Here is a 22,058-nt window from a genome sequence, read left to right on the forward strand (position 1 = left end):
TAAGACAATATTTATGTCTATGAGAAATGCTCCTGATACAACGTGGAGGCAGGAGGACGCTGTAGTGTATACATGGTACAATCTCTATTTAAAACAAAAAATTTTAATGTACGGTTTTTATGTAAAGGGCTAGAGAAACACTCTAAAATCTTAAAAGTGTCTCAATAGATGATGAGATTCTTTTCTTTCTCTGCATTTTCAAATTATTTATTCAAACTATTTCATGTTGTACTGCTTATATAGTTTCATTAAATTATATTTTTTAATATAAAAAGAAGAAAAGGGACACCTGGGTGGCTCAGTAGGCTGACCGCCCAACTCTTGACTTCGTCTCAGGTCATGATCCCAGGGTCGTGGGACTGAGCCCCGTGTGGGGCTCTGCGCTGAGTGTGGGGCCTGTTTGAGATTCCCTCTCCCTCCCTCTCCCCACTCACACATGCACTCTAAGCAAAAATAAAAAATAGGGGCGCCTGGGTGGCTCAGTCAGTTGAACGTCTGACTTCGGCTCAGGTCATGATCTCGCAGTTTGTGAGCTCGAGCCCCGCGTTGGGCTCTGTGCTGACAGCTCAGAGCCTGGAGCCTGCTTCAGGTTCTGTGTCCCCCTCTCTCTCTTCCCCTCCCTCGCTCGTGCTCTGTCTCCCTCTGTCTCAAAAATAAGTAAACATTAAAAAAAATTTTAAAGGAAAGATAAAAAATAAAGAAAGAAGAAGAAATTAGAGAGGCCAAAACACTTGAGAAGCTTCTTACAGAGGACTCCAAAAATCACTAATATAAAATTCTCGAAGCACACCTGGCATGACTCAGCAAGGGACTGCCAGCTAGAAAATTGGTGAAACAACTTAATTAAAATAAAAAGTGTGGTCAAGACGTAAAGCATCAGCGTGCCGGCGTCTGCAGCCCATCGCGGGCTGGGAAGCGCAAACCTCAGACCTGCTCTGCCGGGGGACAGCCTTTGGGACCGGAGCCTGGTTATGGCCTCTGCCCCGTGTCCACCAACACCAGCCCAGACACCTGGCGCAGCCCAGAGAGCACCGGCTGGGCTCACCGCGCAGCATCTGGACGGGCTAACGCCAGGCGTGGTGAGCCCGCCAGTTCTCTGTGGCCTAGGCTAACCGTGCGACATTATGTGCAATCCCGTGCGGGTAAAGAGCAAGTCCAGGACTGTCAGACTGACGCTATGTCCTCTCTAAAGAAGTTTCTCCTCAGGAAAGTAAATATAAATCCCCATTTTTTTTTTTTTATTATAGGGTCTACTACTTGACCAAGAAATTTCATCAAACACTTAAATATGTCAGTGGATGAGAGGGGGGGGAACACCTTAACTCTGGAAGGGCCTCAGGAGGCCTGATCAGCCTATTAGAATTCTTTGAGGGGATATAAACAATATGATTATGGCAGAACTAGTAGGCAGAACCCCTATAGACTTTAAACACCATATTTCACCAAAAACAATTTTAAAAACTGAATGCCATAGAACTTGGGTGAATGAATGTTGTATGCGTGTGTGCTGTGTTTGTGATTGTCATTTATGAGGAACCATGAACAGTGGAGTTTCTAACCCACTGACCAGTTCAAGACAAGCTTAATGCTTTCATAAATTACCTAGAATGGTAGATCCCAACCCATAGGTAGTCCCAATGACCACCCATTAAAAACACCACTATGGAGCGCCTGGGTGGCTCAGTCTGTTAAGCATCCAACTTCAGCTCAAATCATGATCTTGTGGTTCATGGGTTTGAGCCTCACATTAAGCTCTGTGCTGACAGCTCAGAGCCTGGAGTCTGCTTCAGATTCCGTGCCTCCCTCTCTCTCTGCCCTCCCCTGCTCACACTCTGTCTCTCTCTCTCTTTCTCAAAAATAAACATAAAAAATAAAATTAAATTAAATTAAAATAAAATAAAATAAACACCACTACTGAATGAGGGTCTGTAAAAAATTAATTTTTTTTAACTTCATTTATTTATTTTGAGAGAGAGAGAGAGAGAGAGAGAGAGAGAGAGAGAGAGAGAATCCCAAGCAGGCTCCACACTATCAGCACAGAGCTCAACATGGGCCTTGATCTCATGAACCATGAGACAAAATCAAGAATCAGATGCTGAATTAAGCCACCAAGGAGCCCTGAAAAAGTTAATTTAAAAAGGAGGTCTCAAATTAAAAATAGACCTACCCTATGACCCAGCAGTAGCACTGCTAGGAATTTACCCAAGGGATACAGGAGTGCTGATGCACAGGGGCACGTGTACCCTAGTGTTTATAGCAGCACTTTCAACAATAGCCAAATTACAGAAGGATCCTAGATGTCCATCAACTGACACGTGGACAAAGAAATTGTGGTTTATATACACAATGGAGTACTACGTGGCAATGAGAAAGAAATGAAATCTGGCCATTTGCAGCAATGTGGATGGAACTGGAGGGTATTATGCTGAGTGAAATAAGTCAGGCAGAGAAAGACAGACACCATATGTTTTCACTCATACGTGGATTCTGAAAAACTCAGCAGAGGACCAGCGGGGAGGGGAAGGGGGAAAGAAAAAGTTACAGAGAGGGAAGGAGGCAAACCATAAGAGACTCTGGAAGGGCCTCAGGAGGCCTGATCAGCCTATTAGAGTGGGAGGGAGGGGAGGTGGGTGCTGGGCACGGAGGAGGGCACCTGTTGGGATGAGCACTGGGTGTTGTATGGGAACCAATTTGACAAGAAATTTCATGAAAAAAAGAAGAAGAAAAAAAAAAGAAAAGAAAAGGGACATCTCAGTGCAGCGCCTGGGGAGCTCAGTCAGTTAAGCATGCAACTCTTGATTTCAGTTCAGGTCATGAGCTCACAGTTCATGGGATCGAGCCCTCCATCAGGCTCTGTGCTGATGGCGAAGTGTGCTTGGGATTCTCTCTCTCCTTTCCCTCTGACCCTCCCCTGCTCATGCCCGCTCCCCCCCACCCCGCACTCTCTCTCTCTCTCTCTCTCTCTCTCTCTCTCAAAATAAATAAATAAATAAACATTTTTAAAAATTTCTAAAGGAGGTCTTAGGGCACCTGGATGGCTCAGTTAAGCATCCAACTCTTGATTTCAGCTCAGATTATGATCTCACAGTTTGTGAGTTCAAGCCCCAGCATCGGGCTCTGTACTGATGGTGTGGAGCCTGCTTGGGATTCTCTCTCTCCCTGTCTCTCTGCCTGTGCCCTGTCTCTCTCCCTCTCTCAAAATAAATGAATAAACCTGAAAGAAATAAAAAGGAGGCCTCATATTCAAAATGCTTTGGGAACCAATGACCTAGCAGAATATTAGGCTATAAGCTTCAGGAGGGAAGACGCCTGTCTCATTAATCACGGCATTCTCCATTAGGTACTCAATAAATATATTGTGAAGCAATAAAGTGAAACCTTCAAGATTGTAAATAGCCTTAAAACTGTTCCAGAAATCAAAATCAAAATTAAAAGACAACAAGTTCTCAGGAGGCTGTATGAATGGGTGAAATTATGGCAAAGGAGCATCACTGGAGGCCAATTTGGTGAAGGGACATTTAGGAAAATGCAACCTTAATGACACTTTTAGAATAATGGGTTCTGAGCTAAGCAGTTCGATAAAGAGGCTTGGCCATCAGCTCAGACTCCTCCCTGAAGACACCACGTTGCGTGTTTTCTCACCAAATGCCCAGAAAACATGGGGCTTTATTAGGAAGAATACTGGGAACAACACACAACTTGTGATCTTGCACTTTTTCAGAACCGCCCGGTGTCCATAGCTACATGTGCCGTTCAGTTGTGGTTCCCTTTCTTAAGAAAGGCATACCAGAGTCGGAAAAGGTCCTAAGAAACAAGAACGAAGTTATCAAGTAGATACAAGAGCCTTCTAGTAAGAGCTTACAGATTAGAACTCTTTAATTCTGGAGAGACGAAGGTTTGGGGAAAGGGGGAGGATAGGTCACATACAGATTTGTTCATCAAACCTTAAGATACTACAGAGGAGAGGGGCCCCTGGGTGGCTCAGTCAGTGAAGCATCTGATTTCCGCTCAGGTCACGATCTCACAGTTCATGAGTTTGAGCCCCACTTTGGGTGAGCCCCACTTCTCTCTCTCTCTCTCTCTCTCTCTGCCCTTCACTCACTTGTGCCCTCTCTCTCTCTCTCTCTTTCACAAATAAATAAAATACTAGAGAGAAAAGAGAAGCATTCTGAAGTTTGAAATAAAAGATATAGACAGACAAGAAATAACTTTGCCCACTAGTCAGAAACATACTGAAGTTGTTATAGGTAAAATATATAAATGTAGTAACATCCATACTTCTTTGGATCTAGAAATTAAAAAAAAAAAAAAAAGGCTCTGAGGAACTAAGAAGAAGGGATTGTCACTAAACCTATGAGCTTCCTTTCCCTCAGCACCGAAGCTTTTGAATTTCAAATTAACATTAAACTCGGTCATCTGTTTCTTTTAACAACACTAAGTTCAGTAATGGTAGATTAATAAAAGTTCAGAAACAGGACACCCAGGGGGCAGAGGCACTCCAAAAGCATTACGAAAAACTGGATCTCGGGACACCTGTGTGGCTCAGTCGGTTGGGCCTCCAACTCTTGGTTTCGGCTCAGATCATGATCTCACACTTCGTGAGATCTGTGCTGACAGAGAGGAGCCCTGTGTGGGATTCTCTCTCTCCCTCTCTCTCTGCCCCTCCCCTACTGACACACACACACACACACACACACACACACACACACACACTCTCTCTCTCTCTCTCTCTCTCTCTCTCTTTCTCTGTCTCTCTCAAAATAAACAAACTTTAAAAAAAAAAAAGAAAAGAAAAATTGGATCTCTAGTCAGTATATTGTTTAATGAGCCAAGGAAGCAAATAACATGTTCCAGATTTATACAATGAAAGTTAAAGGCAGCAAGATTCAAGGAACATTGGACTGGGAATCACAAATTCAGTTTCCTCGAATTTGCCACCGCTTGTCGGATGATGTCTAGAAGGACGGATGTGTGCATGTTTTCCAACCTGTGGGTAAACTCTCTATCCTGCTCCCACATGACTGAATGTGGCTTACACGCTGATATAATCTGTGTTCAATCACTGTTATAATGGTTTAGAGTTTACAAAGGGGTAAGTGGAAGTTACCCTCAGCTTTCTACTTTAGAAGGAGTATTCCAGAGGAAACGGAGCAAAGACTAATTAATCCAAGCTGTCCGATGCACAGAGAAAGTGCGTGCGGCCATGCTTACTCAGGACAGGCTGAGACCAGAAGGTACCTGAGCTGGTTGCCAGACGGGGGAAGTTCTGTCGCAGGAAAGGAAGCCGGGCAAGGGGAAAGAGAACGAGCGAGAGAGCGAGCGAGCGAGCGAGCGAGCTGCTGCTCCTGGGGTTGTCAGAAGCTTTAGTCTGGACTCAGGTTAAACGGTGATGAGAGAAAGACACTGAGCCCATGGGAGGTAGAGAAGGGAACTCAGTGAAATCTAATGACCTGGGAAAGGTCCCACGTTCCTGGACCCAGAATGAAGCCCCGGGCCAGGAACGGGAGAGCTAAAAGAGGAACAAACTGGGAAGCATGAGAAGGGCTTTCACCCCTATCCCGTCACAGTCACCCAGGAGGAGATCTCAGGCAGGCTTCAGTTTATGATGTAAAATTAAACTAACTCGAAGATCTCTGAGTCCCCTACAACTACTGGATTTCTACACAAAACTTAGCTCCTAAAGTGGACCAGTGACTCTCTACCATAGACCTGTCACTGCCCTCCCGAACACGGGTCTCAGCAATCCCAAGGCACAGACGTTCTGAGTCAGTCAGCAGCCAGCGTCTCATTTCACGAGACACCTGGTATTTGAATCATCAGCAAAGCACAGCCCAAAGAGATGCTCAGCAGTAAAAGAAAGCAGGTGCCAGCGGACGGTGGACCCAGGCGAAATGGCAAAGCTTTTCACTTGTCTTCTTCTTCATCTGGTCTTAGCCCCCTTCAATGCACACTCCACCACAGCGGTTGCTGTGAAACATCTATCTGATCACAGAGACGTCCTGCTCACGGTGCCGGTCACCTGCAGGAGAGAGCTCCAAGCCTCCGCCCAGAGGGAGAGCCCACTCCCATCTGGTCTGCGCCCACCTCTCCAGCCACTTCCCAGGGTGGTTCTCGCAGACTCCCTCCCGACGACAGAATACCTGATGGTCCACCACACTGGCCCCAGACAGTGCCTGAGCACTGCTCTGCCCCAGGAGCCCCTCCTCTGCCCGCCTCCTCTGAGAGCTGTGACTCCAGGCCTCTGCCCTCCTCCTCCTCCTCCACCCTCCTTCCGCCATGGCGGCACTTCCCGCAGCGGGATGGGGTCCTGGGTTTACTCATCGGTCTGTAAGCCTCTCCAGAGCTAGGGTCATGTCCTTCACCTCTATTTCTGAGACCCCAACACAGCTGGTCCGCAGGGACAAGCAAGCTGTCACTGCTCGCTCCGGCCCAGGACAGGTCCTCAGCGCCTCCCCAAACCCCGCTGGCCCTGCCCCGAGGCAGCTTCCCCTCCCCCTCCAGGCCCTTCCGCCCAAGCAAAACTCCCACTTCCCGGGGAGAGAGTCATATCGCAAACATTCTAACAGGACTCACAGGATGTTAGAGCTGAAGGGGACCTCAGAAATGATCTGGTCCAGTGGCTTCCAAATACACGTCTGCAGATTGCTCCTGGACTGACTGCAAAAGAATAACATGGGGAGTGACTTTAACACAGAGTCCCAGGCTCCTACTAGGAGACTGCGACTCAGCAAGTCTGGGAGGGATCCCCGCGTGTTTGTGAAGCCTCCCGGTTGACTCCAGCGCCCTGGCCTCTTCCACCCTCTTCATCTTTACGTGGACAACCTGGGCTCCGAAAGGAAAAGCTCAGGGCGCCCAGCTGGCTCAGTGGAGCAGGCGACTCTCCACCTCGGGGCTGTGAGCTGAGCCCCAGGTTGGGTGTACAGATTGCTTAAAAATAAAATCTTAAGGAAGGAAGGAAGGAAGGAAGGAAGGAAGGAAGGAAGGGGAGAGAAAGAGAGAGAGGGAGGGAGGGAGGGAGGGAGGGAGGGAGGGAGGGAGGAGAGAAGGAGAAGTTCACGCACCAAACATTGACCCAATGCCAGGAATGGTGCCTGGCACTGAGGACACAAAGGGAAAGCCCAGACCCTGCTCTTGAGTGCCCCCACACACGACCCACTGGAAAGTCCAGCCGCCACGAAACTGGGGGTGCCACGGAAGGCCAACAAGGGCACTGCTTTCCCACAGGCAAGGAAGGGAGAGGGACCTTGTCTGAGTGGGGTCACCTCAGTGAGCTCCCCTGGGCTCCCTTCTGTGTCCCTCACTCCTTTGAGGGCACAATTTACTTTTGCTGTAGTTATTTCAGTAAATATTCCCTCTTCCGCTGTCTTATAAGCCCCCCAACAGGCACTCACTAAATTATTAAACCAATATCCCCTCAATTCAAGGTTTGGGTTTCTCCTTGCATAGGCATGTCAAAGATAATATGTCCAGAGTCTAACTCTCAATTTCCCGTGGCTTAGGCTGGGCATCCGTGAGTCCTCTCACCACCAGACCCTGCAACCAATCCAAGAGCAAATCCCGTCAAGTGTTCCTTCAAAACATCTCCAAATGCAACCGTTTCCTGCCTCCAGCCGTCACCACCTCTCCCTCCTGGGTCCCCGCAAAAGTCTGCTACCCTCGCCTCCACTGCTCATTCCCAACACAGCAGCCAGATTGCTGCTCTAGAAACACCCACCAGGGGCGCCTGGGTGGCTCAGTCAGTGAAGCATCTGCTTCAGCTCAGGTCATGATCTCAGGGTTCGTGAGTTCGAACCCCACATCAGGCTCACTGCTGTCAGCACAGAGCCCGCTTCAGATCCTCTGTCTCCCTCTCTCTCTGCCCCTCCCCTGCTGGCGCATGCACTCTCTCTCAAAAATAAACATTAAAAAAAAAAAAACCACCCATCAGATCACATTCCTCCTGTCCTTGAACCCCTTCAACACGGTCCCATCTCACACAGAGCGAGCTCCGGCCATCACCGCAGCCTCTGTGCCAGGAGGGTCTAAGTGCCCCGTCTCCCACACCTGTCTCTGTCACCCAGTTGGCTCGGGCGCACACAGGCCTCTGCCCTGTTCCTCAAACGCACCCCTGCTCAGAGCCTTTTAGTCTACTGTTCCCTCTGCTAGGACTGCCCTTCCCCTCAGATCTTGAGGGGCTCACTGCTCACTTCCACCCAGTCTTCACTCAAATGTCTTTTTGTCAGAAGCCTCCTGTGACCAGTGTATGTAACATCCCAGTCCCCACCCTCACGGTCACACCATCAATCTCTGTCCTTTACTTGTTTTTTCTTCAAAGCCCCTCCCACCACCTGACACATTGCATAATTGCTCATGTCTTCATTGTCTCTTTTTAAGCTCCAGCGTGTTTACTGGAAGGTAATCCACCATTAGAAAGGGGGAATGATTTGACAGGCTCATCCGTCCAGAACTCAGATTGCTCAAGGAGAGCCATGGAATCCTAAGCAGGTTTGTTACTAGTCAAGCAGTTGGCAAGTTTGCAACGTTATTTGTGTTTCACTTTGTAAAATTCCTTCATAAACAGACAGACCTTGAGTGGTCGGTGGGGCCTTGCCAGGGGGAAGGGGTCTGCCCAGAGTAGCACGTGGCCATGAATCCTGGGCTCCTACATGGCTGATTAAGTGAAAATGCTGGATCGGTGGAAGGGGTCTACGGGCCAACATCCCCACAATAAGGTCACTCATCTTGAGGATGGAAACAGTGTGACATCAGTAGAAACGGAGGGCTACCTCTGAGCAGGGCACAGGGTAGACTTAAGTCTTAAGAAAAGGGGATACAACTCTGTGAATATACTAAAAATCATTCAGTTGTGTGCTTTAAATGGGTGAATTGCATGGGGCGCCTGGGTGGCTCAGTCAGTTGAGCATCCGACTTCGGCTCAGGTCATGATCTCGCGGTGTGTGAGTTCGAGCCCCGCGTCGGGCTCTGTGCTGACAGCTCGGAGCCTGGAGCCTGCTTCGGATTCTGTGTCTCCCTCTCTCTCTGCCCCTCCCCTGCTCATGCTCTGTCTCTCTCTGTCTCAAAAATAAATAGAGACATTTAAAAAAAAATTTTTTTAATAAATAAATAAATGGGTGAATTGCATGGCATGTGAATCTTATCTCAAAAAAACTGTGTTTTTTTGTTTTTTGTTTTTTTAAGATAAAAAGAGAGGATAAAACTGGAGGGAGTTGGGATTAGCCAGCACCCGACAGCTCATTGAGATGATAGAAATGGAAACTAGGTATAGACAAAAACAAAGTTTAAACGGAGCTGAGAACTGAGACAAAAACTGATACTCTGTAACCTGCACCCCCTTTCCCTTTCATTACTTGCAAACAGATCTCAGCACTAACTGGGCACTGCATTTTGTTAGAAAGGAACAGAACAGAGACTAAGAAGCAAGAGGGACAGGACTCCTCCTTGATCACACGGCCTCCTCCTCAAGGAGTCCCTCGCACTGAGTTTTGTAAAAGCATCATCTCCTAGTAGTAGGGACGCCCAAAATTAAACAAAGAGCTGGTAGCCTCAGACCTGTTGGGAACCAAGCCTCCACTCCCTGAACAAAAGGGCCCCAGCCAAGAAAACGTGGCCATTCCGCAGAATTACTTTTTCCTCATTTCTGGCACCCTCGTGTTTGGGGGCTCTGTGTATATTCTGGGTCTCATCTACCACAAGCAAAGTGAGGTCCCAGAGATTCCAAAACCAAAAGGTTTTCGGGGGGCAGGGGTGAGGAGGTGGGAGCAAGGAACATGCTATTACTCTTGGGGTATCTCTGTGGTTCCCTTCTCTCTCTCTCCCTCTCTCTCTCTCTCTCTCTCTCTCTCTCTCTCTCACACACACACACACACACACACACACACACACACACACACACACACACACCCCTTCTTCCTCCCTCTTCTCTCCTTCCCCTCTCAACAGAGACCAGGTGGGGGCGCCTGGGTGGCCCAGTCGGTTAAGCGGCCGACTTCGGCCCAGGTCATGATCTCACAGTTCATGGGTTCCAGCCCCGCGTCGGGCTCTGTGCTGACAGCTCAGAGCCTGGAGCCTGCTCCAGATGCTGTGTCTCCCCCTCTCTCCCCCTTCTCTCTCCCCTCCCCTGCTCATTCTCTCTCTCAAAAATAAATAAAAACATTAATAAATAAACAAACAGAGACTGGGTGGGCTCTTTCACCATGGCTCCTCAGACCAAGGGCAGTCAGCCTTCTTCAGGAAAGCGAGGCACCAGCCAAGGCAGCTTTTTACCAACAAGGCAATATGGCAACAGATCCGACATCCGGGTGCCCAACGGTGTGCCTGCTGTATGTGCCCCTGACATTCCAAAGGGACAGCAGAGAACAGGTATCTAAAGAAACACCTCTGTGTGCCTTTCTACCACCAGACAAAATGGAATATTAAAATTCCTTATCTTTTTAAGACACGTAATAAAATATTTACAGACAGAATGATGTGATATCTGGGATTTGTCTCGAAATGACACAGAGCAGGAGGAAAGGGCAGGGAGGGTTTTTATGAATGAAACAAGATTTGCCACAAACAACTCCTGGACGTGGGCGAGGAGCACGTGGACGTTTATCCGTTATTGTCTCTATGTGTGTATACTTTTGCCCTCTCAGGACCAGACCCTTGCCTAGTGGACCCTGTGAGTCCAGCTAGATAACCACCAATGTCACACCCACTAGGATGGCCATTATTTTAAAAAAGAAGGAAAGAACAAGGGTCGGCGAGGGCGTGGAGAAGTTAGAACCCTTGTGCGTTGCCGGTAGGAATAAAAAAAGGTGCAGCCGCTATGGAAAACAATATGGTGGTTCCTGATGAAAATTAAACATAGAATTACCATGCGATTTATCAACTCCGCCTCTGGGTATATACCCAAAAGAACTGAACGCAGGGTCTCAAGGAGTAATCTTTATACCCACGTTCACAGCAGCATTGTTCATGATACCCAGAAAATGAAAGCAACCGTGTCCATCAATAGATGAATGGATAAACCAAATGTGATATAAACAGGCAATGGAATATTATTCAGCCTTAAAAAGGCTTAAAGTCCTGACACATGCTACAGCATGGATGAACCCTGAGGACATCATGCTAAGTGAAAACAGCCAGGCGTAAAAGGACAAATAGTGTATGATTTCGCCTAGGAATACAGGCTCCCTAGAGTAGTCAAGGTCATGAAGGCAGAAAGTATGACAGTGCGTACCAGGGGTTGAGGGGAGAGAGGACAGGGAGTTAGTGTTTCATGGGTACAGGGTTTCATTCTGGGATGATGAAAGATTCTGGAGGGTGGTGATGGCTGTACCATCGTGAACGTACTGGAGGCTACCGAACAGTGCACTGAAAAATGGTTAAAATGGTCAGTGTCTTTACATATATCTGGCCACGGTTTAAAAAACAAAACACAACACCGAGGAACATAAAGACGTCACTTGTGTCTCTTCAAGGCCAGCTCAGGTCAGCCTAGACATCATACCTCAGAGAGGTTCTCAAAACAAGGGTGTGGTGAGCGTTGCTGGGAGTGTGGAGCTATGGAGAAAGGCATAACATCTGCCTAGGCACATGGTTTCCAAACACTACCTAAGGAAAGAAACAAAAGAAGATGTTTTTTAATAGGCCTGATGGCAAATGTCTCAGTTAAGGTGCTAATCACAATAATAAAAGTCTAGGTCAGACCCTGAGAAAACTCTCCAAACGTAAACTCAAAGCCCCATTCTCAAAGATAAAACTTCTGCGGGCCCCAGACCATCTGCCCTCCCCGGCCATGATGTGGTGGTTCAGAGCACAGACTCTGCCCGGGTTCCAACCTCAGCCACGCTCACTAGCCATTTGACCTACGGAGGTTTGCTCACATCTGTGTCTCAGTTTCCCCATATGTAAAACGGGAAACTGTCGTAGGGACTCAGTGAGTTAACATTTGTAAAGTTCTTACAACACTGCCTTCAACACAGCAAATGCATGTGTTTGTTAAGTATTATGCCACAACGTCAGAGTGCCCCAGCAGGCTGCCGGATCCCCACATGTCAGGCTGCTTGGAAGCACACACAGGGGACAGAGACAAGGGAAGGGAAGGCCGGCTACCCCTCCACACAGCCCAGGAGGCCTGCTGGAGCGGAGGAAGAGGGCCCAGGAGTGGGCAGAGGGACCGCAGCAGATACGGGGGGTGGGGGGGGGGGGGGGTGGGGGGGGGCAGTCACAGGTGGGGAGGAGCAGGAAGGGCAAGCACTGGGCAGGGGGAAAGAGTGACAGAAGATACCAAAAAGCTGGCAGAACCCATTTTTTTTAAACTCGGTGATCTTCACGGTCACCGAGCATCAGAACCACCTCAGAACTTTAGAAACCCCTTCACGCTCGGCCACAACACCCTGAAACGTGGGTTTAATTGGCCAGCGGGGAGACACTGGGTACTGGCCCCTCAGCTCTGTGAGCCCACAAACGACAGAACCAAAAGTCACATTTCAAATTCTGCTCACGTGCACTCTTAATTCTGCATTCCCTCGCTTGACTTCATTTCTGTCTTAACTTTGAAAGGCTAGCATTTACTTGGGATTCTAAAGAGAGATAGAGCCAATATTAATGGAAAAATTTAGAAGGGAAAGGAGGGACACGCACGGTCCCAATTCTACAGAAGGGAAACAAAAAACTTTTCCCCCCTGAACTTTCCTTTTCTTATTGGAACATCACAGTTCAAAACGTAAGCTGAGAAGCAAACACGGCGCTACCCCAATGAGGACAAAGGTCAGAGACCGGGGCGCCGGGTAGGTGGGTGTTTTACACAAGATGTCCCAAGCAAGTTAGGTCCGGGGTGCCCCCGGCAACGTGCCCGGTCATTCACTCCAGGTTAACCTTAGCCGCAGCCACTGGGTTCTGTCAGGTTACTCAAACTGTCCCCTGTAGCCAGGAACACAGTTGGCTACAGAGAGAGGCCGGCAAACCTCAGCATCAGGCTTCGCTGACCCAGGCTGGCTGCCCCCTCCGCCCCACCCCAGTCACCCCACAACCCTTGGATTTACAGAAGCTTTACGGTTTATAAACCATGATTCCCACTTCACAAGGAACCCACCAGTGAGTGGCAGAGCCAAGAAAAACGCTCAGGCTCCCGTCCGCCCCCCAAGGACCAAGCTGTCCTTCCACCAGGAACTCTGAACTGGGAGGTCAGACTTCACATTTAAATTTTCCATCACCCTCTCTTCCCAGGGTGCCACTGGAGATGGCGCACGTCTCCCTTCAATCTGCCATCGAGACATTCGCTACGACCCTTGCCGTAATTATGGCGCACCTGAGGGTGTTGTAAGACCCGGATCAGAAAACAGTGTCCTAGAACATCGTTCTCATTAGAGGGTCGTCCAACACCTGAAAGATTAGGAACTGCCAGAGCCAGAGAGACTCCAGAAAACCATTAAATTTAAGCCACTGACTCTACAAGCAAGGAAACCGAGGCCAGAGAGGTAAGGTAATGAAATGAGATAAAGTGCATAAACCGAGGAGTTTTTATTACTGTGAAAGACTTTTGTTGTTCCTGGCAAGGGGACCGGCCCTCCGTCCCAGAGGGGCTCGAGTCTCTCACTCACAGTTACCCGTTCCAATGTCTCCATCAAGTGCCAGGGACAAGGCTTATTTAAATATCCTTAAAGGAGTGATTCTGGGCCTGGATGCACATTGGGAGCACTGCTAATACTAAAGCCCACATCAGGCCAATTCAATCAGAAGCTTTAGGGGCGGGGCCAGGCATTTTTTAAAACCACCACAGGGTGACAGGTGTTTCCGGGACTGAGAACCATGGTCTGTGGACCAAAGCATGGTCCAGACTTCTGGGCCTACCTGGAAATGGACTACTAGCAGTGGAGTGAGCCCAGGAACCTGGAGCTGTGACAGTTACCTGGTGGTTACAGAGCAATGGCATCGGCCTCACATGAGTCCTAGAAATGGCACATGTGCTCCAGGTGACCCCAGAGTCCTAGACGGACGAGACGCTGGCCCGAGAGAGGCTTCCAGATGATTCAGACCCCCAACACCCACTCTTAGCCAAGAGCCACTGCAGAAGCCCCCCAGCCTCAATACTGGCAGTGAGGGTGATGCTTCCAGAAAGAAGGGGGAGTCCACCGTGGTTCTGCACAGCTACTCCAGGCCTCCCATCTCATTCAGGTCCCCAGTAGGATTTACAAGCCCAGTAGGACCACTCAGGCCTCCTCTCCCATACTGTCCCCACCTCACTCTGGCCCCAGCCACCCTGCCCTCCTTGCTACTCATCCTGAACCCCCTCAAGCTTTCTGGGGCTTCAAGGACTTTGTCTCTTGTTCTTCTCTCTACCCTGCTTGCTCTTCCCTCAGATATCTGCATGGTCCTCTCTCCCGCTCCTGCAGATCTCTACTCAGGTGTCTTTTTATCAGTGAGACGTCCCTGACTTCTGTATTTAAAACAGAAAATCTGCCTCCACACCCAAACCTCCATCCCTGCTTTGTTTTTCTCCGTAAGACTTTTCACCCTCTCTCATACTTTATTTTTAATTGTTATCTTTATTTTTACTTGCTACTTGCTTACACACACTAGAATATGAGCCCCATGAAGGTAAGATTTTTGTTTGTTTCCCAGGGCCTAAGATAGTGCCTGGCACATAGCAGGCACTCAAATACTTATTCTAGGAATGAACACACCAGAAACGCCAATCTCAAAACGTAACTTGTACCAAAAGATCACAGAGAAGCTGATGATACCAAAATCACTTCTCCACTGATCTCATCTTGGCAAAAGCCTTTTTAAAAACAGGCTAGAGGCCTAATGAAACAGAAACCATTTAGAAATAAGTATTTCCAGTCAATTAATTCAATCCAAATGGGTTTGTGAGTCAAAGACAATTTGTTTTGAGAAACAGATAAAACTATGGAGACAGAAAATGAACTTGAAAGAAGGTGATCGAACAAATGGATTTCAGATACTCCTCTGGTATGTGTGTAGTTTCGGAAGAAAAGCCAGGAGTACGGACAGCCGCTCTCAGACAGCAGAGCAGGAAGAGAAGAAAGGCCCCAGTCCCGGGTCATAGCCTGTGAGCGCAGGCCCGGTGCAGGATACGACCTCCCACCACCAGGCCCATCGGCCTCCTGAACCTAAGGAGGTCCCTTCCCTTCCCCTTTCTCCGACTTACACCCATCTGCTTCCAAAACTCATCTGAAGCCACGGACAATACTTTGAGCTCTACCAAGTCGGGAGTGCTGGACGCCCTTGTCAGGGCAGCCACACAGAAGCTGGGGAGCATCCTGCCATGGCCACGTCTCCCTGAGGTCATCTGCTCCACATCCTTACACTTGTCGCCTCTTTCCTCACCCCCTCAGACTCTCCCAACGGTCGTCCCACGTGTCTCCCGAAGACCAGTCTTCCCCAAACACCACTTTCCTCAGGTCACTCACTTTTCTCAACAGCCTCATGTGGTTTCCTCTAGCCTACCACAGCTCCAGCCTCGGGCCAGGCTTTTGACAACGTTCACATGCTAGGCCGAGGCCAAGTCGACTGACTTTATATTTCACCAGGTGCTTCTGCACCTGCCTCAAACCACCAAATCACGGCCTTCCCCTTCAACGCAGCAGTAAGAGAGAAGATCGCAGAGACCGATCAACCTGAATCAAGTCTCTAATCAACGTCCCCGCCGAGAGCATCCCCACTCTCCACACCATCCACGCCCGTTCTTTCCCTCCGGCTTCTAGCCACACCGTCCTTTCCCGCTCCATTTCCACAACACACACACACACACACACACACACACACACACACACACACACACACTGGGCTCACGCATGCACACATATTCATTCCGTAATAATAACTGTGCACCTGCTATGTGCCAGGTCCCTGCCCATGAGGTGCTGACATTCCACAGGATGGAGACACACAGACACTGACAGGCAGATGCATGATGTCAACGAGTCCTACAACCTTCCTCAACAGGAGCTCCTCAACTGAAATCAGAAATCAGAGTAACTGCTTTTTCAATTCTGAAAAAAGTGAGAGAGCAAGCCAGGTGAACAGTGGGGAGAAGAGGTTTGAGGCAGACAGAAGAGCAGGTGGAAAGGCCCTGAAGCAGGAAAGTGCCTGGCGCAGGCAAGGAGCCCACACCAGAGTAGAGGGAGCCAGAGGAGACGGGGGAGGAGGCAGACCACGGAGGGCCCACGGCAAGGGCTGACTCTTGCGCTTAGAAGGAAGGTTTCGGGAGGACGTGGGAAGAGGAAACACACTCTGACTTACACTGGAAAAGAATTACCCCCCCCCCCCCACCGCTGCCTCTCATTTCAGCCATCTATCACGAGGAATGAAATTATGGCAGATTTGTTCTCCCCTTGAACGTTCCAAAATTTTCCAGTGAGTATTGTATTATTTTTTAAATGAAGGAAAAAACAATCTTCCCAACCCTTTAAGACTCGGCCCAAAGTCCACGTCTGCCTCAAGGCCCCCCTGGCCCAGGGCTAGGACTGTGCCCATGCTGCCCCCTCGGCCCCAGGCAGCAGGACGACCGGGGTGACCCCATAGTTAGCGGAAGCTGCGCGCAGCAACTCATGTGCATGGAAGATTCCGGTGCTGCCCTCGCTGCTCTCCTGCCATGTGGGAGTCTGTCCCTTCGGACACTCTTGCCCCCAAGTGCCTGCCTGGGTCCCAGTCTTTCTCTCAGTTGACTTAATTAATTCTTGGTAATTAAAGCTACTATTTGGTGATGAACTGCTAAGAGTCTGACCTCTCCCAGGGGGGTGTAAATATTTTAAAAGGGGAGTCCAAGTGGAAATGCAAAAGCCTTAGACTCAGAGGCCTGGGGCCGTAATGATGGGACGACAGCACTGGGTGCATATTTTGTGGGTAGCTGGCTACCTTCTCCTGAAGGGTTCAGGTGCTTGGAGAAGCAGCAAAGGGAGACCAGGGAAGAAATGAAAGATGAGACTACATCATCGCCGCCACCTCCCTCCTCCCAGAGGGCCATCCAATCCATTCTGGGTACCAGAGAATGTTCCCCAGAGGTAACCCCAGCCATCTCAGAGGGGTGGCCTGTGTGAAAGTAACCACCACCCTCAGAAAGAAAAGCCCCCTTAAGACACGTCTGGTCTGGAAGCAAAGTGTTCTCTAATTGCTTTCAGTGGGGGAAGTCCTTGAGGGCAAAGTTCATCTCACATGAGTCTTTTATGTGCCACAGGGCACCCAGCTGCGGGTTGGACCCAGGGTAGGCCTTTCATAAGCAACTGGAGATTACTGATCGATGATGGCCCAGTTGCAGGAAGACTCCACAGGATTTTAAATACAAGTAAACATTCTAATTAAGAATAATGGTAGAATTAATCACACATCTAATATTTTTAAGGGCCTGAAGATTTATAGCCTTAATGAAGTCTCAGACAGTGAAGTGGTTTTTACAACTCGGCCGGTTCAGCTCAGGTCTGCAGAGTCTGTGTAACAAGGCAGAGAGCAGCCCCTGCCCATGCAGACGAGAGCCTCAACTGGGCCAAGCCCCAGAAGCATCTGAACAGCTGCTCACTGCCCACCCCTGGGCTCCCGTCTCCTCTGAAAATGCCAAACCTCTGCCTCAGACGTGTTCTCAGGCCCTGGAATAACCCTGAGAGGACTGCAGTTACAATGGACACCTGCCTTCAAAACCTCTCTCGGGTCTCACTCTGCCCTTTGGCTTGCTAAGAAACAACTTCAACTTGAGCAGGTGAATTGGCAGGGAGGAGTAGAACGCTGTAAACCGCAGCAAGCCGGGGAACACAGGTGGAGCCAGAACCCACTCCACCAGCTCACGTTCAACTCCAACCTGCCAAGGGCAGGGTCAGTAAGATGCTCCTATGCCCAAAAACTGGATGAAAATGAGGAAGAAGAAGCCACCCCTCCCCCGCGTCACACCCAGAATGACCTGACCCCCCAGAAGCAGGGAAATCCTAGGAATGCACGTGAGGCTCACACACGGGAACCCCTGTCTTTACAGTTCCATGACCCCCCCCCCCCCCCCACCGCCGGCCCCGGTCGTAACACCAAGGCCGCCTCGAGCATCCCCCCCCATGTAGACATGCGGGAGACTGAGCCCGTGGACCACGGAAGAAGGCCTGGGGGCCGCGCCCAGAGGAGTGATTTCTACAAAAGCATTCCTGGGGGCGCCTGGGTGGCGCAGTCGGTTAAGCGTCCGACCTCAGCCAGGTCACGATCTCGCAGTCCGTGAGTACGAGCCCCGCGTCGGGCTCTGGGCTGATGGCTCGGAGCCTGGAGCCTGTTTCCGATTCTGTGTCTCCCTCTCTCTCTGCCCCTCCCCCGTTCATGCTCTGTCTCTCTCTGTCCCAAAAATAAATAAACGTTGAAAAAAAAAAAATTAAAAAAAAAAAGCATTCCTGAAGAGGGGACTCCCTCCTTTCCTTTCCGAATCTCCTGGACACTCACTCCGTCTGTTAATTGTGCTCTATCTTCAATAAACTCTTTCACCTCCAAAAAAATAAAAATAAAAATAAGAAAATAAAAGCCCTCGTGAAGAAAACACCCAGCCAAGTCACCCTCCAATCACTCCTCCCAGATGGCGCAGCCCTGGCCCTCAGGGCTCAGGGCCCCTCCCAGTCAGAGGTCCCAGCCCAGTTCACCTCCCCTCTAACAGAGGCACCTGCCCCGAAGTGAGCGGGGAGGAGGGGCTTGGAGGGACACAGCCCCAGGGAGTGTGAGTTTTTGCTTTAGGGCCTTCAACGTTTATCTCCCAAATGAAAACAGACTCACCAATTATTTGTTTTTGTAAAGATGATCTGTAAATCTGTAGAAAATTCAAGTGACAGGCAAAACTAGAAAGAAAAGTAAAAAAACGCCAGACCCCACACCACTCAGAGGGAAGGAGATCTCACAGTAAACTCTCCTCTGCGGACAGGAGGGGGGTCCATTCTGAGGCAAACTAGAGGGTGGTAGGTCTTGATTCTCTGGAGAAGCCTGGAGATTTAGTTGTGCCCAAGGCCCTTAACGCCACCTCTGGACTTCTCAGAGCATTTTCCCGGGGCAGGTGGGGAGGGCGCCCTCCAATCACGGTAGAGCCCGCACAAATAGAGGTAACAAAGTTATGCAGACCTGAACCCCCCATCCCCACATGCTGATTGGAGGCCTGGAGTTAATCTGTTCAGCAGAGGTACTCCTTTTTCTCACCCAATATTGTGGCAGTCTCTCCACAATCAATCACCAGCATAGACAACATCAGCCTTCTCGTCCCCTGGAATGTGTTAATGAGGAAAGCGGCCACGATGCCTACTTGATACAACACCTTCAGAATCTCAAGCGGAGAGTGTAAAGGACTTACCCAAAGTCATACAGTGAACAGAGGACAGCCCAGAAGTGCTGATGGGTTTGAAGAATGACTCTGTGGTGACACCAAACTTGAAAGGTGTTCATTAACTTTTCTTTGAGTCATAAAAAGGATCAGATATGTCATTTCAACACACATACACACTTCCCACTTCAAATAAAAGTGAACGGTTGGCTGAGGCAGCACTCTCATGTCCTAAAACATTTCTTAAAATTAATTAGCTAATGGATCTCACGCCCAACACTCCTAGAACATGAAGGGGGAGGACACTGGACCAGATGCCCAGAAATGGAAACAGACACAGATTTTCGTGTACATGCAATCACTTCACCTCATGGATGTCAACACTCAGAATTCTCTCCTATTCAGGATGTTCCTAATTTTGTAGCCAAAGAAAAAGTCAAAACCAAGTTACATAGAAAGACAGAGTTGGAGACAAAGATCTAATACAAACACTAAATTATTCAAATGTTAACAGTGGTTCTAGGTAATAGGATTTATCAGTCGGTTCTGTTTCTTTTGTATACCTGCGGCCCCTAAATTTTCTACATGAAAGTGCTTGTGTAATTATTTTTAGAGTTTTAAAATAAAAATAATTAGTCCACAATCTAGGTTAGTCTATTTGGGTTTTATTTTTCACTACAGAAAAGCACAAACTCAAAACTTCTAGGAGATCCACCACTCTTCCCAGTTTTGCACAAGTAGAGACAAGTGTGAGGATGAAACCCAAACCCCGCGAAGACTCACTCCAGTCCAGTAGGAAAGCTCACCGTGACCAGGCTGAGTAGAGGGCAGGCATTACTACTTTCTTTTCCGTCTCCAACGTGTAGGGAAGATGAACATTCTAAACTAATCTCTCCTCAAGTGCAACCAAGAGTTCACAGACCTCTGCCCCCAGAACAATTTCCAATGCATCTGTCCACAACCACCCTTTAGCTTCAAGACTACCCACACCACTTAGAATCTGCATACCGCTTCTAAGGAACCCCCTTTTCCAGTATTTTATTTCTAAAAAAGTTATTCCTCCTCTTCCTTAAGATGCACAAACATATGATCCAACCCACAGGATACAGAATCATCCATTCTATCAATGAATAATCATGGTTGGCCATGCTGTATGGAGCTTAAGTAAAGATTATGTTAACAAAAAGGATGGGTTTTCATGGGCCTGAGGAAAACAGACAGGAATTGAGGAGCAAGATTTTGTTAAAATGTCTCAGCCCTGGCCAGAGGGGGTGGGGTGCGGTGGTGAGGGAGATGGCCAGAGGACAGAACATCTGTCATTCTGCAGTTTCATTTCTCATGGCCAGTTAATACCCTGAGTTTATGCATCAGTCTCTTCCAAGTTTGGTTAGTGAGTCAGTCTGCCTGGATCCAATCAGCTCCAAGTGCCTTACAAAACTGAATTTCGGGTCTACAAAACTGAGAACCAGATCCTGAAACATAGTGATCCCACCAAAATAAAGCCACCCCCAGGATGACATCTGTCTCCACTCTCTAACTCCAACACCCGTCATGGTGTGTATTTGATGTGTCTAATACTCTCTGATGTATCTAATACTCATCTAATACCCTCCAGGGCTTGTAGGATAAAATCCAAACTTGACCCGCCTTTCACAGCTCCAACTCAGCTTTCCAGCCTCCTACCCAAACAAGCCAAGCCTCTCAAGGCTCCATGCTTTCATATATAGCTCTCTCTACCTAGAATGTCCTTTGGCCGGTCTTACTTGCCTACAAAACTCCTCTGCTTCCTCCAAAGCCCAGTTCAAAATTCACTTCTGCCCTGAAGCCTTCCCTACTCCCCCAGGCATTTAGTTCTTACAGCTTATAACAGCTAACTACAGGTGCATTAGAGAACTTAAGTACATTGTGCTTCATCCGTTTCAATATCTGACCTACCTCTGGATACCCTGAACTTCTGCAGAGAAGAAACTCACTTTGTATCCATAAGTCCTAGCACAGTGTCAAGAATGAAAGGTGAGATCAATGTTGAAAGGTTGATCAGGTGGAACACTGGCATTAAGTCCTTTGGAGGAAAAGGGAGGAGAAAAGAGTCTCACAAAATCTGAGAATTAAATTATCCATATATTGAATCTCATCCAGAGTGACCGCAATATGGTTAAGAGGCAACATGAAAGTTTTAAAAATTTAAGTAATAATAGCAACTAACATTCCAGGTGAGCGCTATGGCTTGGTTAATTTGATGCACACAACAGTCCTGTGAGGTAGGTACTTCTATCTGCATTTAAGCTGGGTAAAGCTTGAGGCCTTTCCAAAAAGGAAACTGAGGCACACAAGAGATCAAACTCAAAATCATTCCCTTAGCAAGTGGCAGAAGCAACCGGTAGTCTGGTTCCAGAGCCACTGGGCTCTGGGATCAGGAAGACCTGGGTTTGAATTCAGATTATGTTACAAATGTGGTTTCTGCATAAGTCATCTAACCCCTCAGGACTTGTTTCCTATCCCTTCTGCGCTCGTGTCTGTAAAGGGGCAGGACAAGCCCTTTCTCTCAAACTGCAGAGGAGTAAGTCAAATATGATGTTTGCCAAAGTCTCCCAAATTGTTTCTCCCGTCTAGCAGGCGCTCCATAAATGCTAACTCGTCTTCCTTTCCCTTCCTAAAAGCTGCACAAATTAGACTCTGAGGGAAAAGCTCTCTCCTAAACTACTCTCAAGGCTTTTCGCTTTTCTGAGGCAGGTCAAATAGTTAGGCCCTCAACACAGAAAAAGCCTCGCCTTACCTGCTT

At 48.6% G+C, this 22,058-nt stretch overlaps 1 protein-coding gene across 6 annotated transcripts in view; it reads right to left on the reverse strand.

The window, feature by feature from the left end:
* Nucleotides 1-22,058, reverse strand: part of ZNF592 (zinc finger protein 592) — a 59,068-nt gene that overhangs the window by 34,738 nt on the left and 2,272 nt on the right. For 2 of the 6 annotated variants that reach the window (XM_047863867.1, XM_047863868.1), the window contains exons 1-3: nt 21,212-21,352; nt 11,492-11,595; nt 6,574-6,657 (exon numbers count right to left, since the gene is read on the reverse strand). The gene's annotated coding sequence lies outside the window, so the exon portion shown is untranslated. Of the gene's footprint in view, nt 1-6,573; nt 6,658-11,491; nt 11,596-21,211; nt 21,353-22,058 lie in introns of those variants that run through there. The other 4 variants (XM_047863864.1, XM_047863866.1, XM_047863865.1 and 1 more) reach the window with 4 other exon arrangements.

The sequence above is a fragment of the Prionailurus viverrinus genome, chromosome B3 (assembly GCF_022837055.1).
Source record: "Prionailurus viverrinus isolate Anna chromosome B3, UM_Priviv_1.0, whole genome shotgun sequence".
NCBI lineage: Eukaryota > Metazoa > Chordata > Mammalia > Carnivora > Felidae > Prionailurus > Prionailurus viverrinus.